At 32.9% G+C, this 19,369-nt stretch overlaps 1 protein-coding gene across 2 annotated transcripts in view; it reads right to left on the bottom strand.

The window, feature by feature from the left end:
- Nucleotides 1-8,294, bottom strand: part of LOC127718473 (sodium-driven chloride bicarbonate exchanger-like) — a 67,200-nt gene extending 58,906 nt beyond the window's left edge. For both annotated transcript variants that reach the window (XM_052224518.1, XM_052224519.1), the window contains exon 1: nucleotides 8,241-8,294. The gene's annotated coding sequence lies outside the window, so the exon portion shown is untranslated. The remainder of the gene's footprint in view (nucleotides 1-8,240) is intronic.
- Nucleotides 8,295-19,369: the final 11,075 nt, after the last annotated feature.

The raw sequence follows: 19,369 nt of genomic DNA, 5'->3' as shown, positions 1-19,369 counted from the left end.
ATCAAGGTCGCAATAAGAAACGATGAGTCGAAGAAAAAAGAAGTTTTCCATGACCAAGAGAAAAGTATAAAAAGACAAACAACATTTCAAAAATATTATACCAAAATATTAAGCCTTTTACCTGAATAAATATAGAAGCGACACAAGTTGCCAACACGTCCTGAATAGGTGAAACACCAAAACGTAAAAGCCAAACTGCAAGAAAAACGACTGCCTAGTTTTAACAGTATTGTCGTATTTCTCTAGACGATAACATTGTCATCAAATTGTAACACTTAAACTCTACAGTATACAAATGTTCCAGAAGAGCACGTAATAGACCACTTTCAGTGGTTGTCGTTTGTTGCTGTGTTACATATTTGATTTTCGTTCATTATTTTGTACATAAATTAGGCTGTTAGTTTTCTCGTTTGAATTATTTTACTTTTGTCATTTCGGGGCCTTTTATAGCTGGCTATGCAGTATGGGCTTTGCTCATTGTTGAAGGCCGTACGGTGACCGATAGGTGTTAATTTCTGTGCCATTTGGTCTATTGTGGAGAGTTGTCTCATTGGCAATAATACCATATCTTCTTTTTATATATATAGCAAAGAAGTGGTAATCTAATCTGCTTCTTTACTGAATGTGTCATATTCCCCATTTTGACATTTTGACCTAACGAGGATTTGCATACAGGGAGGTGCATGCATTTAAGGAAATGTTTACCCTGTTGACACACCTCAGTGATTTCCTCAGATTTTGGTATTCCTATTTTTATTTGTATACTGTAAACAGGGAAATTTTCGCAGCAGTTCTATTTTCGCTATTTTGAGTAATAGTTGAAACGCAAAAATACAAACAGTTCTGCGAATATTTCAAGGAAAACTCGATTCAAAGGATGAGGAGCATAGATGAACCTATACCAATAGGTTTATAAACAGGGACAATTTTTTTAAAAAGATTTTACAGACTTTTTTTAAAATGAAAGGTAGTATCAAAAATCAAAACTTTTAACTCATGACTGACAATCGAATTCAAATGAAAGTCATCTCGAGCGAGAGGAATTTAATTGTTTTGTTATACAAACAACACTCATGACAGCTAGGTAAATGACATATTTTAATCATTTTTAAAATGATTACCATATTGTAACTGCTACACTGATTGTTCTGATCAACAGATTGACTAATTCGTCGTAATCAAGGCAGCTTAATTTGTTAATTTGTTAATTTTTTTTGAGTTTTTACATGCAAGCATAAATGTTGAAATAACGTTACATCTGCACGTGCATTAAAGTACCGACGATAACTGTTCACTTTTTTCAGTCATTAAGTCTCTGATCAATTTTCACCACTTGAAGCACAAATGTAGCGTCATTTAAAAAAAAATGTAAAAGACCCCCATCAATCTCGAATTCAAAACGGCGCGAAATAAGATTAAGTTGGCAAATCGCAAAATAAAGATGGCGTGAAAATAACCCGGTTTACAGTATTCTCTGTGGATTAATTAGATATTAACATACATATAAAAATAAGAAGATGTGGTATGATTGCCAGTAAGACAATTCTCCACAAGAGACCACATGACACAGAAATTAACAACTATAGGTCACCATAAGGCCTTCAACAATGATCAAAGCCCGTACTGCATAGCTATTATATATGTATAAATAAGTAATGTTGCGGCTAATTAAACACAACACAAAAAGACGCAAGGAAAGACAGAAGGCAAAGATTCCTTCAGTAGATGTTCACAATCCGGAACATCATTCCTCTCGGTTTCTAATAGATCTGGATATTAGTTTGTCATTTAAGAGAATGTGTTTTTGATGGTTGAAAGTATCGGTTTAATTTTTCCGCCACTTTTCTTGACTAGAGTTTATTAAGAGCTGGACGTATTAATTAGATACTAGTTTATTGTTAAATACTGTTTATTGTTCATTAGATGTCTTTTGTTCTTTTTTGTCGTTGGGTTGACATTTTTACCTATTATGTCCATTTGTTTTGTTCATACATCGTTGTTAATATAATGAAATTTTATGCGACTGTCATACAAGTGACAGGTTTAGCTAGCTATAAAACCAGGTTTAATTCACCATTTTCTACATAAGAAGATACCTGTACTAAGTCAAGGAATATGACAGTTGTTATCCATTCGTTTGATGTGTTTGAGCTTTTGATTTTGACATTTGATTAGGGATTTTCCGTTTTGAATTTTCCTCGGAGATCGGTATTTTTGTGATTTTACTTTTTGCTGTGATATGATATAGTGTCCACATATCCTTTAATTTGCAAAAATTAATCAGTTTAATGCATGTTGTTAGTAATATCCAATCGTATGACCTCGGAAGTAAAACACTAATGCGTACATCAAAGAAGCAATCAATTATGACACGTCATAATCATCAGCTGGTTAGTTGTACTTACCACAGAAATTAATTATCATAGTTAATACCGGGACATAAATCTGTTACACTCCCACTAATTTTATGAAGACATAGGTGAATACCTATAAGTGGGGGAGAAATATAGGCAGCACCAGTTGACCAATGTTCAAAACGACAAAGAAAGGTCTCATGATACTGAAATGTGATTGCACAGTAACTATTACATAAAATGAAAGTGTCATTACATCATTAGCATATTTGACATATTTTGAGAAAATTAACATCCACTTCTTTCCTTATTAATGTATGATGTAATTCAGATTTGCATTTCAAAGGAAGTTGAATAAAAGGATGTCAACCATAAATTAAAAGTATAGATACACATTAGAATCATTGTCGCATGCTTTGATGAATTGTAATTACCACCAAGTTAATAATTTATTGAAATGTGTAATAGCGCAGAACATTATCACACACAATATTTCAAATTCCAGTAGTCAGCACTTCTGTGATGACATGAATTATCATTGATATTGTCATATTTTAAATTAAACTTTTAATTGTTCAGAATACCGAGGATTTTCTACCCCAGGAATGGATCACCTTAGCTGTATTTGGCAAAATTTGTGTTTCCCCAAATTCTCCTCAACTTCGACTTTATTTGACCTTTTAACTTTTTTTTATTCAATCGTCACTGGTAAGTCTTTCGTAACCGAAACACGTGTCTGGCGTTCTCAATCTTGTATATTTGATGAGTTTTTTTATATCAAGAATCTGCTTTACAAAGGTGACATGACAAAGAACCTGTCAAGATTTCTGGCAAGCATATGTGTACGCAAGTTTGAGAGATTTATTGCTGTTTAAAATTAGTTTTACCATCACAAATTGGTAGACCGATACGATGCATCTGTGGTGCTTCTAACAAAAGACATGTTTTCGTGTTCTTAAATCAAAGATTTCAATAAACGAGTAGACGAAAATCCTATTCCTAGTGATGTTTCCGCTCACGCTCTTTTTGGGGATCATGCGATTTCATCAGTTATTTTCATTTGATTCGAATATGGAATAGGATATTTGAATATCGACTGACTATTGTTGATTCTAATTTAAACTCTAAATGAATACATTTGTTGATTTTCTACAATTTATTCACAGCCTTTTCTGAACTCGTGTCGATTCATAGTTTGGTATATTGTCTTAACACCAGCCTGCCTACTGTTGAAAACTGTGGTTTGCCTTCTAGATATTATTTGGTTATTTGTGTTGTTCGATTGCTGTCTTATTGACCATTTTGTTTTATTCACATATCAATAATAGATCAATTTATACAAATGCTGATCTTTAAATGGCTAAATGAGGAATAATTTGGATATGTAACCCCTTTGTATGAAAACAACCTATCTATATGAAAACGATCCCAGATTATAGAATTATGAGCTCCGCCTATCTAATGAATCAACCCTATTTTACACATTTTCCTGTAATTAATGCAAACGGTTGCGTTTTAAAACCTCGAAGATATTGATCATTTGAAGAAAAAAGTCATTGACATTATATATATTGTAAATATGAATAATAGATAGAAATATGTAAAAACGAATTATTATCTTAAGACATACATGTGTTTGATAATGATCAACATTTGATAAATATTTCACGAGCTATCTTCTTTGAAATCGACATCATCATCACACAAATTTCAATTTTATAACGAATAATTGATTTCACTTTGGATTGTAACTGCTTTTATTTCACTCTACAATTTCAATCGAAATTTTATTTTGAAAGTTTTACTCTCAGTTTTGAAATGTTAATAATTTCCAATAAGTTTTATTTCCTGAGTAGTAATGAATAAAACTATAATAATGCGTTATATTTCAATAGAAATCAACACAATCAACAAGAAAGTTCACAAGAGTGTATATGTTTTAAATTACTTAGATCAACAGGTAAAACATTATACAGATCATAACATGTACAAATATCAATTACATCAATAACATCTTACAAAAGGATCGGTACATCACGAATGTATGTCACTAAATTCGTAATAAATTGTTTTTCTTGATCATCATTGAGCTGTAGATGATTCTCCTTCCTTGAATTTTTCATCAGGATTATATATGAGCTGCGTCGGATAGAAATCGACATTATGCAAGTGCACATATACATGTACATGTATAAGACTTTGATTGATTTTTGGAACATTCAATTACGAAATGAAAGATGAACTTTGGTCCGTTTTATTTGGTTCTTATAACAACTCAATTTTCAAACAGCAACAGACTTATAGAGATTTTTTTTCAATCCGTGATAGGATAACAGATGTATTGATATTCATTTGCATAAGGTCATTTCTATCCGACGCAGCTCATATATTATTTAAAATGTCTATGAAAATACCTTCATCGTACTAGTCTTAATCATACACAAAATATTTAAAATATTTCATCAGAACATCAGATATTTTAACTCCTCCGGAGCATCTGAGACCAACCCCTGTTTTTGGTGGGGTTCATGTTGCTCAGTCTTTAGTTTTTTATGTTATGTTTTTATACTGTTGTTTGTCTTGCGGTCTTTTTCTTTTTCTTTTTTTTTTTTGTTATAGGGTTGTCCGTTTATTTTCGACTTATGAGTTTGAATTTCACTTTGGTATCTTTCTCCTCTCTTTTAAGGGAAGTAAAAAAAACATCAAAAGAGACATGGATATATTGTTCACTTTGTGAGTTCAAGATGTCACTTGGGTCTTAATTGTTGTGTATCTGACTTATACTTTCTGCAAACTGTATCTTTGATTTCAACCAGATAGTTTCTAAGGACTGTCAAACTTGGAGTAGATTCGTTACCATGTTTCTATGAACATTCACCCGTGATTTTCCAATATACACAGCAAGAGTCTTAAGATATAGCTGTCATGTATATTTTAAAGATTTCGAATTTAAAACCCGAATCTGAATTATGAAATATAAAAAAAATTTAACAAAAATACCAATCTCTAAAGTAAATTCAAAATGGGGAAGTCCAGAAAATCTGAAAACACGCTATATTTTGAATTTACACTGATAGCTTTGTTTTCAATATTACATGACAGATGTAATCTTATAGTATAGTGGTTTATTTTTCTCAAATCTTACACCTAATATTTCAAAAAGTCATGTTGCATGTATTAACCATGTTAACTCTATTCTTTATTCAAATCAAATTGATTCTGTGCAAATTTAAGACCTACTTGTTGCAAGTGAATTATAAACAAGCAAATTCTATCATCTTAGACGGTCTCTATCAATATCATTATTACCTTTTTTATTGATGTTATAATTATCATTTTGACTAGTATTATTATTATTTTGACAAGTAATATTATTATTTTAACCAATATTGTTATTTTGACAAGTATTATTATTATTATGACAAGAATTATTATTATTTTGACTAGTATTATTATTATTTTGACAAGTATTTGTGTGTATAAAATGTTGACTATAACGGCATGCAATGCACAGATCTAGCCCGGTAGACGATAAATAAACGAACCTCATTGTCAAGGGGCCGAGACTTGCTTGCAATTAGGACCAAAATGATATCTTTCGTTCTTTATTCACAGATGAAGTATAGCTTTTGTAATTGAGAATTCGAAATGACTTTAGTTTAAATGTGTTTCGCTATAGCTAGGCTTTGCATGACGTTTGTAACGTCTGATCTGTACATTGAATTGTAACACAATGTTTCTATAATCATGGTGTACAAAACTAAATGCTCTCAGAGCATGCAGTAGTATTTAAACATCTGTTTAAGGTGGTACCTAACACTACAGGGAGATAACTCTGTAAAAATCAACTAGACGTTTTAATCACGTTGTATTGTTAAGGAAATATTAAGCTTCTCAATGATCAAAATTAGTGTTTGTCAAACTGCTATATAACCAATGAAATTTTTCTGATAAAGTGGTTGGTTGAAATTTTTTGAAATTTTTATACTTTTGTCAAAGGGTCAAAGTAAACATTTTGTCAAAATTTTATGAAAATTAAACGAGCCAAATTAATATTAGTCAAGGTGTTGGGTACCACCTTAATGCTTGTGTTCACGACAGGTTGAAATAAATCATAATGATTATGAATGTCATTTACAATTGTATGTTCAATTATTGACATGTTGAAAGAAATGACTTTTATATGAAATTAAATAACACATTATTAATTGTATGCGTCCGAAGCGCTTGTTTGTGTTCAGCGCTATCAGGAAGGCTCAATGCTTAATATTGGAAGGCCACTTATGTTTACGTACTTAAATAGATGAAGAGTTATATGATCAAAAAGGTCCCACAAATAAAAGCCAAATCCATCTAAGGTTATCTTTGCTTCAGGGAGTTGATTATTCTTATTTTCTAGCACTGGGTAGCGAACGATACAGTGGACTCCAACACCTAGAGTATATGATAAGCTCAGTAATCAGTGATTCGGTATATTAATACATGTATTTATAACATACATTTCTAAATTATCCGTTGATTTTTTAAATTATCAAGAATCTAAGGTTTAAACCTACTCGGACAAAGATGACCATAGATTCATGTAGTTATGCTTTTTGTGTCCGTTTTAGGCAGATAGATCTTCACGTATGAGGGAGTATATAATCTTTGCCTTTCAGTTAAGGTGGCACCCAACACCTTGACTAATATTAATTTGGCTCGTTTAATTTTCATAAAATTTTGACAAAATGTTTACTTTGACCCTTTGACAAAAATATAAAAATTTCAAAAAATTTGAACCAACCACTTAATCAGAATTCATTGGTTATATAGCAGTTTGACAAACACTAATTTTGATCATTGAGAAGCTTAATATTTCCTACAACAATACAACGTGATTAAAACGTTTAGCTGATTTTTACAGAGTTATCTCCCTGTAGTGTTAGGTACCACCTTAATAGGTTTGGGTGTTTCTGGTGATTGTAAATTCAGAGAAAAACAATTCGGACCCACCAAACTCAATAGTATAATTTACATCTTCAAAGACAAAAACTGTGGATTCATTATTATTCGTTGGATACCAATTTTCGTGGATTTCGTGTGTACAGACGAACCACGTAATTAAATATTCAACGAATGACATATTTTCTTTAGGCTTGTATGCAGACTTCGGCAAAACAACGAAATTAAATATCCACGAACATTTAAGTTTTCCTTAATCAACGAAAATTGGTCCCAACGAAAATAAATGAATCCACAGTACAACAAATGAATCCACAGTACAACAAATGAATTAATACCAATAGAAATAAAAATCAACAACAAATACCAATACAAGGCAATACACTTTCATAACAATTGTTTAAGTAGGGAAAAATGTAAGTAATGAAGGTTTGACCAAGACACATCGTTTGACCACAAAACTTTCCTAAGCGTTAATATAATCATTAACTTTGTTCCAGACAGCACAAGGATAACAAAAATTTTTAAATCATAAATAAAGGAGTTATATATTATTGAATATTAACGAACTTTAGCTCCCTATTTGTCAACCAAGAACTCCGTATAGTTTTTAAATATTCTAAACAAAGTATTTCTAAATATTAGTCTTCAATCTTTATTTTTCTCCATTTCTCTATTTTTTTAAAGTTATGTCTTCAATCATTCAACCTTTTCATTCTACATATTCAAAATTGAGGGCCGTATGATAATAATAAAAAATACATAATCGTTGAATAATACAAAATGAATTTTTTTTTTGTAAAAGAGTATTGTCTTTTATCTTATATTTATCAATTTCAAGCCATCGAAAGATATGAAATCGATCAGCTTTCTATGTATTACCTGAATTAAATACATTTGTTTTACTAGTCCAAAAATAGTTTTAACATAGAAAAGTCAACTTACTATTTAATGTCAGGAATGGGTCCTTAAATCTTAAATTACTTTCAATACACCATGTTACATTATTTGAAAGAAGATTTTATTACTTTTCATTTCTTTTTATACGCATTTGAACAACATCGTTCTAACAAAATCACGTGATATGTTCAATACGCTGTTATCGCTTGTGACGTCAAAAAAGACAGTAAATGATGGCTGATCATTGTTATGAACTGACCTCTGCACATCATTACAAAATACAGTGGATCGTATTTTAAAGGTGCCACTTTATTCGTTAAGGATAAGATGAAACAATACTGATATTTCCAATCCCATATGGCACTGTGTTGTCTTGACTTTTTTAGTAGTCTTCATCATTCATCTGAAAAGAAATTTATTCAAAAACATAAAATACTCCTGAAACTAAACTATTCCCTCACATACACCGTACACATACCTTGTGTATGTCTCACGTTTATAGTCCTGTACTTGGGTCATGATGGATATGATCTGCCTAAGGCTTATGTCACTCGTTGTAAAACATGCAATCTCTTTTAACGAAGTGTTTTTGGGTTAAGTTCTATAAATTTAGTAAATGTATAAACTTTAAAACTTTTGCATTTATCTAAAATTTCAAAATATTGCAGAATATAACGGATTAATATTTTACTTTGTCATTATTTGTGGAATTGTATGGATACTATCAACAGCTTGTGTAGAAGCTGTTGATTAAATGTAATTGTCTATAAATCATTTGAGAATAACACTGATTTTAAAAACAAAACAGGGAAGAAAAAAGGGGGGATTCGCAATCATGAACAAATAAATGCAGACAAAATCGTGGCAAAAAAATAAACAATGAAAGGACTCTCGCAACAATAACAATCACTACATAGAAAACTACATATCGAGCAAGAAGAACCCTACAAAAAAAGGGGGGTGAACTCATGTACTCCGGAAGGGTAAGCAGTTCCTGTACCAGATGTCACACCCGTCGTGTTAAACAATTATCATTGTATAATGTTTTAAATCTCAATCAATATTAAAAATGAACGTACAACACACATTTCGTGTTTCGTTTTGTTACATTGTAATCACATTGATTATTTAACGAATGGCTGCTGAAAGTGCAGTCACTGTGGTAAATATATAACACAAATATTTAAGACCATCTAATATTAATTTACCCTATTTACTATGTAGTTCTAGAAAGAAACGCGCTGATTTTTAATGTGCTAATTCACGAGGTAATAGTCCACTGAAAAACATGTCACCCTACCAGACATAGAATTCTGATCCCGAGTCTACAAGTTCTCGCTGTGCACTCTTGACAATCGATATTCAGAAGGTGAAGTAACATAATTCAGTTTTAAAGTCTTTGGTTTTGTCCAGCTATTAGTTGAATCCAAGGTCTTTTCAATAGAAGCTACATGAGACAAGAGACCGTCGATGCGATTTAATTCTTTTTAAAATTATGTTTTCCAGTGAAAATTGAATGGAAAAAGCTTAGCCAATGGCGACATTTTTACGATTTCTTATTGATTTTCATACTAATTTACTGATAAGCAGAAGTTTGATATATCATTATGTTTGAAATAAAGTTTAAACAGATACTTATGTAACCTAAATATTTTAGTTCATCCAAGTATTCAATCTCTCCTAATCGCACTGGCCTATACTCGTTGACTGAATTATTGGGGTTAATACTGATAACGGTATCAAACCGCTCGACATAGAGCCTTCACTTGTCCAGCTTTTTTGCTACTCAAGCTAAGTCTGAACTAAATTAAATTGAAGTTAGTAATCATTGTTCTTAATGATACGTCATAAATAAGAAAATGCAGACCAAACAATTTTGCATGTCAACTCTTGTGTTTAGATATTGCAAATTTCGCATACTTTTGTAAAATAATGCATTTTAGGACATAAGGAAGTCGAATCAAAATAGATTTGAAAGTTAATGCATGGCTTATGTACATCATTTGTTTTCATTTTTTAAGACGATTACTCAAAATAAAACATACTTAATCATAACTGTAAAACTTATCCATCTTTAGCAGAAAAGAAAAAGAAACTATGACATGATACGGTGGGACTATTTAGTACGCATATGAAATTGGGTATAGTGAATTTGAAAACTCATCAAAAAATTAATTTATGCTAGACGAGCGTTTCGTTTACATAACTCTCATCAGTGGCACTCGACACAATTACGAAATCGAGGAGCACTGGAAACGGAAAATTACTTAAAGTTCTGCCAAACTTGGCCAAGGCGTTCTTTGCATGGGATCACAAAACTAACGTTTATCAATGTGTGTTAACATTCTATAAACAGTATATTTGTGAACAAACGCATTAATGTTTCATCTATATACACGACTGATAAATATAGCCCTTTTCAGAAACTCATTTTCGGATCGTGAATGTTATTCTAAAATTATAATTTGAAGCAGGTTATCTCCGTCGTCGGGGAGTAAAACTGATTTGTGGCAATGCAGCTCAATGAATATTCAACAATAAGCGGTATTTAATTCCTGTTGTTTGAAGATAATGCTTGTTTGTGATATAAATAGAAAACATTGTAATGGTCTTTTGTCTTCCAAATAAACTAATCATAAATACCAGGCTAAACATTGTATACGCCATGAGTTTCGTCTACAGAAGACTAACCAGTGACCCTCGTGACAGATTCGGGCTTTCGGAACTATCCTTTTGAGCTGGTGATACCCCTCGGTGACATCAAAAGTAGTGTATGTACAAACTCACTAAAGTTACTAAGCATTTGCCTCTGGACGTAAAGCAAATAAACTCATCATCAATTCTAGGCTACAAATTGTGTATGCCATGCGTTTCGTGTACAGAAGACTAACCAGTGACCCTTGGTTCCATCACCAAAATTCAGATCCGGGCTTCCGGAATTATTCTTTTGAGCTGGTGATACCCCTCGGTGACATCAAACTAGTGTATGTACAAACTCACTAAAGTTACCAAGCATTTGTCTCTAGGCGTAAACCAAACAATTATAAATCAAGATAACAAGCCTATAATTGAGGGTAGTAATGGGGGTACCTTCATGACGACTAACGGTAGAATTTGTTGCCAAATGACATTAACAGTAATTTTTTTGGCTTGACGATAAAATGTACATTTTCTTTATGACGATAAAAATTTGTGCTTATTTTGACGAATCACGGTAATTTTTTCCATAAAATAACGGTAACGGATAATTATTTGAGACCTCTGACGAATCACGATATAATTTTAACCAATTTGACGCTGACGGTAGCCGAAAATGACCGTTTGACGCCTGACGGTAAAGAACATTCCTATCCTCATAATTGGGTACGCAATACGTTTCATCAAACTCAGCGACAATCGGAAAACCAACTTATTTAAGAACTTAAAGAACACTGAAAACAAAAACAAAAACTCCAAACTTGTGTCAAATCTCGCTAAAACCATACCTGCCTAGATTAGAAAAACCGTTACGTTTTGGGTAATAAATGTGACGAAAAGACCGCATCAATCATTTTGAATTCAACACATGTAAGCTAATTACTGGGCTGGTGATACCCTCGAGGACATAATTTCGCTATTAATGTAATAGGTGCTCAAAACTCATTAAATATATCAAAATTATAATTTAGCAAGCTCGACTCACGAAACATCTATACAATACTCTACCGAGACACTCGAATCTAAATATTAAGAGGAGCAATTCAGTTGCGAAATTAAAAGGCATTGATCACCAAAGATTCGTATAATGGTGTTTCATATCTTCTTTTATCTTAGTACGCCAGATATGCGTTTTATCAACACAAACCACGCATTTGGGTCAGGTTTGCATTTACAAACGCAATAGCTTTATCATGTTAATCCAAAGCTATTTAAAAGACGAGAATTATCTTCGTAATTAAATTCTTAATAAAAATACTAATATTAACATTGCATGTTTTTATACTAGATCATGTCCCACTGCATCTAATTATGACAAAAACATGAACTTAACGCTTCTGTGTTGACATGAATTATCATTGATATAGTCATAATTAAAATTTACTGTTTACAAAACTTTGAATTATTCAAAATTCTAAGGATTTTCTATCCAAAGAGCAGATTACCTTATATATATTTGGCAACACTGTTAAAAAATGTGGTCCTTAATGACTTTCAACTTGGTTTTTTTTTTTTTTTTGCCTTTTTTTTTTTTTGCCTTTTTTTTTTTTGCCTTTTTTTTATTCACTCATTATAACCGAAAAATGCTTTAATTGAATATTAATATAAACAACTGTTCCACTTTAACAGGTATGAACAGAAATTAAATTGAAAAGTAATAACAACTGTTCCCCTTTAAAAGAGGGACGAAAGATACCAGAGGGACAGTCAAACTCATAGATCGAAAACAAACTGACAACGTCATGGCCAAAAATAAAAAGACAAACAGACAAATAATAGTACAGATGGCACAACATAGAAAACTAAAGACTAAGCAACACGAACCCCACCAAAAACTGGGGGTGATCTCAGGTGCTCCGGAAGGGTAAGCAGATCCTGCTCCACATGTGGCACCCGTCGAGTTGCTTATGTTATTACAAATCCGGTAAATAGTCTAATTCGGTAAGTCACATTCGTGAAAAGGGAAGGGTATTGTAGTTACAACATAAGGAACATATCCGATATCATCTGTGAAACGGTTATTCCATAACGGTCAACCAACTCGTGATGGCGTCCGTAAAATTTACGAAGGGATGACTTCAACTTCACCATTTGGAACTCTTGGTTTAATAGCTTCCTTGTGAGCAGCAATCCTCTATCAAATGACGGGTAAATACAGGGATTAAATTGAATAGTAATAACAACTGTTCCCCTTTCACGGATATAGGCAGAGATTAAATTGAATAGTAATAACGACGGTTTCCCTTTAACGGATATAAACTGAGATTAGATTAAATAGTCATAACAACTGTTCCACTTTAACGGATATAAACAGAAATTAAATTAAATAGTCATAACAACTGTTCCCCTTTAACGGGTATAAACAAAGATTAAATTGAATAGTAATAACAACTGTTCTCCTTTAACGGGTATAAACAAAGATTAAATTGAATAGTACTAACAACTGATCCCCTTTAACGGGTAAAACAGAGACTAAATTGTTTTTATGATAAAGGGCTTGTCTAGCAAACAAACATGTTGTTTCCTTGTTCAAATTCACCTATATTTGCTGTAACTTATTTTGCCGTCCTGATTGATCTAACCTTGGCAGGATGAGTGTCTGCATACAATTAATTCTCCATGTTCAACCTGAACAAAATAATAATAATGACGCTGTATAAAGAAACAGATTCATCAATTGAAAAATATGAATTTAGTTGTTATGTTGTTATACAAAGTCAATTGTTTGGTCGATCTTTTTGTGGTGAAATCGTACTTTGTAAAGCTCTAATGCATCATTATAAACATTTAACAATTTAACAAAATAAAATAAATTTATGTTAATTTTGTAGTGCATGTATGGAAATACAGCATGTTATTCCACTGCATGATAATGATAGTTATGAAATAAATATTTGATTGGTGGACACGACTATCCACGTAACATTGAACAAAACGTCATTGTCTCCTCTAAACATTGTATCATCCTTACGGAGCAATAATGAGAACATAGTAACATTCTTAGTATATATAAAACTACGGAGATGTGGAATGATTGTCATTGAAACAGTTATCCACTAAAATTAAAATGACATTGCTATAAACAATTACATAGGTACCTGTATGGCCTTCAACAATGAGAAAACCAATACCGTATGGTCAGCTATAAAAGGTCCCGACATGAGAAATGTGTCCTTAAATTAATAGCCAAATCTATGAAAGGTCAACTGTGCCCCAGGGAGTTGTTTATTTATTTATTTTCTAGCACTGGGTCGCCACGGTATTAACATGATATATATATTATATGTTATGAACCTATGATTTAAAATCCCTGAGGCAATAATGAACGTATATGGTTTTGGCTATTATTTGTAGGTCCTTTTTGGTCATACAGCTCTTTCGGTTCTAATACATCCTTGGATTTCAAATATTCGATTTTAAACGCCTCGGACGCATGACATTTTTAAGCGTTGTTTTCATTTATTACAGCACTAGGTCGATACCGCTGCTGGTGGTCTATCAGTCTCCGAGGGTATCATAACAAACCTTTCTTAAACATGTTAACCTTTATCCGTTTAAAAATTTCTAAAATATTAAGAAACTAAGTTTCAACTTCACCAGGCAAAGTTGACCTTAGATGGATGGTATATCCACAAAATCGATTCGGATGCATACAATTTATTAACAGTTAGCTAAATATTTTTGGCCTGATGAAGTTGAAACCAAAGCTTCTTAATATTTCCTAAATCAAAGTTGTCAATATCGAACTACAAAAGAGAGGCGAAAAATACCAAAGGGACATTCAATCAAATTATAAGTCGAAAATAAACTGACAACGCCATGGCCAAAAAAGAAAAAGACAAACAGACAAACAACAACAATACACAACATAGAAAACCAAAGACTGAGCAACACGAACCCCATCAAAAACTGGGGGATGATCTCAGGTGTTCTGGATCCTGCTCTATATGTGGCGCACGTCGTGTTGCTCATGTTAGTATAAAACCGGTTATAAGTCTTATTCGGTAGGTCACATTCGGGGGAAAGGGGACGGGATTGTAGTTACGACAATTGGGCATCTGTTAAACGGATATTCCATAACGGTCAACCAACTCGTGATGGCGTCCGTAAAATTTACGAAGGAACAATTTCAAATTCACCGCTTGGAACTCTTGGTTTAATAGCTTCCTTGCGAGTAGCAACCCTCTATCAAGGAAATCATGATAGGAAATACAAGCCCTGGCATATCTCATCAACTGGGAGATATATACTTCGTATGCAGGAGCTGCTGGAATGTTGCTACATAGAAATGGAAAGTTCACAATAGGGAAGCTGAAATCATCTGTGTTGTCGTAAACCGACCGTCATTGTCAATTTCTAGATGTAAATTAAGATATGAGGCAGACTTAACTGTATCTGTTGTATTCTTTATCTCAAGTTCACTGGGGTAGAATACATAGAAATAAGAAGATGCGGTATGAGTGCCAATGAGACAACTCTCCATTCAAGTCACAATGTGTAAAAAGTAAACAATTATAGGTCAAAGTACGGCCTTAAAAACTATATTTCATATGAAGACTTAACGTATAAAATTTTAAAAGGATTAGTTATACAGTTTTGAAGAAATTGCAAGGGAACAGTTCGCCGCCTGCCTTCTAACTTCCAAATTATTGTTAGTAACCAGATTTTTCTGTCGGAAAATCCAGTTAAAGATCAGCTTAAATTCTACAGGAATGATGAACCAGTGTATCCCTTTATTATAGCTTTGGTATATTAAAAACTTCTACACATTCATTAAAATTTGATTGCCGCATGTGGCAGGTGCGTTGGACTCAAATCTTAATTGATAAGGATTGTAAGTTTTTCTCCCGAAGGTCGGTGGTTCTCCGGCCATTCCGGCTTCTTACACCAATCAAAACTGACCGCCACGAAATAGCACAATAGTGCTGAAAGTGGCATTAAAAACCAATCAGTCAATTAATCAAATAAATTCTATTGCATATCTTTGTTGGTCTCGGTTGAGTTTATATATCTTTTTTCTAGTTCGGGTTGATTTAATTCTGGACATCTGTTTACTTCTTGATGTCTTTTTAATTGTTTGGTTGCTGTAAAGATATATTTCATGACCTATCGAATTAGACTTATCACCCGGTTTGAACTTACTGAAACATGACGGGTGCCACGTGTGGAGCAGTATCTGCTAACCCTACTAGAGCACACAAGATCAGCCCTTCGTTTTGATGGGGTTCGTGTTGCTCAGTCTTTGGTTTTCCTTATTGTGTTTTGTATACGCTTGTTTGTCTTTTGATCGTTTTTTGTTTTTTGTCATGGCAATGTCAAGTTGTGTTTGTCTAATGAGTTTGAATGTCTCTTTGCTATCTTTCGACTGTCTTTTACACCATCTACTTTATTCAAACATTTCACATTTAACAGTACATTTGTAAAGCGCAATTATTTATTTATTACCAAAAGGTATAGATTGCTTTATCCATATTTGGCACAAATTTCAGGAATTTGCGTTTATTAATGCTCTTCAATTTTTTATTAGATATTGCTTTGCAACTGTTTTGATTCAAGCGCCAATGATTAGTTTTTATAGTTAAAAGACGTGTCTGACATATCTATTTAAAAGCCTGATAGCTTTGCTAGGTTTTTAAAAGAAGACACTTACATTATGGGACTGTTTATCCATTCTTAGGTCAAATTAACGAAATAGTTACCAATACTTTAGTGAATGTTTTTAAGTGAAATAGAGGGTGTTTTGTCTTGAAATTTACAATTGTTTTTTTCAATCCCTTGATTTTTTATGTTTCATAATTATTTTGAAAATTAACTTGCAAGTTTAAGATTTTCATCCATTTAGAGAAGCCAACACCATTAATAGCTATAGCTCTAAGTTTGAATTTAACTAACAGTACCAACTACATGTATACTGCACCAGATACGCATTTCAACAATTAATGTCTCTTCAGTGAGGCTCGAGGCCAAAGTAATTGAACATCAATAAAATGCTCCCAGGGCGCAGCTTGATACGACCGCAGAGGTCGAACCCTGAACAGTTGGGGCAAGTATGGACACAACATTCAAGCTTGATACAGCTTTGCATTTGGATTGTGATTAAATATTTGACACAGCATAGGTTTCTGACACAGAATGAATGTGGTCTAAGAACTTAAAAATTTTAAATTGGACATTCACCTATTATGGTCCAATATCCAAAATCTAAATACATGGTTAGATTCAGCATATCAAAGAACCCCAAGAATTCAATTTTTGATGAAATCAAACAAAGTTTAATATTGGACCCTTTTGACCTCAATGTGGACAAAGTTGATAACGGGGCCCAAAAATCAAAAATCTAAATACATGGTTAGATTCAGCATATCAAAGAACCCCATATATTCAATTTTTGTTGAAATCAAACAAAGTTTAATTTTGGACCCCGATTTGGACCAACTTGAAAACTGGGCCCATTATCAAAAATCTAAATACATGTTTAGATTCAGCATATCAAAGAACCCCAAGAATTCAATTTTTGTTAAAATCAAACTAAGTTTAATTTTGGACCCTTTGGACCTTAATGTAGACCAATTTGAAAACGGAACCAAAAATTAAGAATCTAAATACACTGTTAGATTCGGCATATCAAAGAACCCCAATAATTTAATTTTTGATGAAATCAAACAAAGTTTAATTTTGGACCCTTTGGACCTCAATGTGGACCAATTTAAAAACGGCGCCCAAAATCCAAAAACTTAATACACGGTTAGATTCAGCATATTAAAGAACCCCAAGAATTCAAGAATAAAACCCCATTGAAATTGGTCAAGAAATAAGCAATTTATACGAAGTATCTTCTTTTGCACAATATTGTGCAATTGAATATTTCCTGCTATTGCGCAATACTGTACAATTGACAATTTCTTGCTATTGCGCAATATTGTGCTATTGGATATTTCTTGCTATTGCGCAATACTGTGCAATTGAAGATTTCTTGCTATTGCGCAATACTGTGCAATTGAAGATTTCTTGCTATTGTGCAATACTGTGCAATTGAAAATTTCTTGCTATTGCACAATACTTATTATACAAAAATTTACACATCCTGTTTGGTGTGTATCTCCTACCATATCATTATTATTTGCTTTTAAATATAAATCAGAAATAACCAACTTAAAATGGAAAATTTTAAAAGAAAAAAAAAAGGAAAAAAAAAAATCCCCCCCCAAATTTTTTGAACCCCCTTATGATTCATCACCCCAAACTCAATCCCAGCCTTCCCTTTGTGGTATGGTACCTTGCAGTACAATTTCAGAGAGATCCATACACTTGAACACAAGTTATTGACTGGAAACTAAAAAAAATGTGTTTTTTGGCCCCTTTTTGGCCCCAAATTCCTAAACGTTTAGGGCAATTACCCCCAAACTCAATTCCAGCTTTCCCTTTGTGATATGGAACCTTGTAGTACAATTTCAGAAAGATCCATACACTTACACACAAGTTATTATCATGAAACTAGAAAAATGCTTGTTTTTTGCCCCATTTTTGGCCCCTAATTCCTAATATTTTGAGGCAATTACCCCCAAAATCAATCCCAGCATTCCCTGTGTGATATCGAACCTTGTGGTACAATTTCAGAGAGATCCATACACTTTAACACAAGTTATTGTCTGGAAACTAGAAAAATGCTTATTTTTGGCCCCTTATTCCTAAACGTTTTGGGCAATTACCCCCAAACTCAATTCCAGCTTTCCCTTTGTGATATGGAACCTTGTAGTACAATTTCAGAAAGATCCATACACTAACACACAAGTTATGTCTGGAAGTTACAAAAATGCTTATTTTTGGCCCCTTTTGGCCCCTAATTCCTTTACTGTACCATAACCCCCAAAATCAATCCCAACCTTCCTTTTGTGGTATTGAACCTTATGGTAAAATTTCATAGAGATCCATTCACTTAAACTAAAGTTAGAGTGCGAAAACCAATGTGTCTTTGGACGACGCCGGACGACGACGCCGACGACGACGACGACGCCAACGTCATACCAATATACGACCACAAAATTTTTTTTGCGGTCGTATAAAAACCAAATAGAAACTTGAGAGAGCTGGCCATACCAAAAAGAACCTAAAGTATAGACAAATCTGATCAAGGAATCAGATGTTTACATGCTGGAGATATATTCCTTAATCTAAAAAGTAAAATCACAAAAATACTGAACTCCCAGGAAAATTTATAAAAGGAAAGTCCCTTATCAAATGGCAAAATCAAAAGGTAAAACACATCAAACGAATGGATAGCAACTGTCATATTCCTGACTTGGTACAGGCATTTTCTTATGTAGAAAATGGTGGATTGAACCTGGTTTTATAGCTAGCTAAACCTCTCACTTGTATGACAGTCAAAAAGAGTGAGTACACTAAAAATATATTTCTATTAGCAATTATAGAATACGATCTGACGGTAAGATTAAGAATAACATACAAATAAATACACA

This window comes from Mytilus californianus, unplaced genomic scaffold (genome assembly GCF_021869535.1).
Source record: "Mytilus californianus isolate M0D057914Y unplaced genomic scaffold, xbMytCali1.0.p SCAF_10, whole genome shotgun sequence".
Lineage (NCBI taxonomy): Eukaryota > Metazoa > Mollusca > Bivalvia > Mytilida > Mytilidae > Mytilus > Mytilus californianus.
This window is presented reverse-complemented; position numbering and strand designations above follow the sequence as displayed.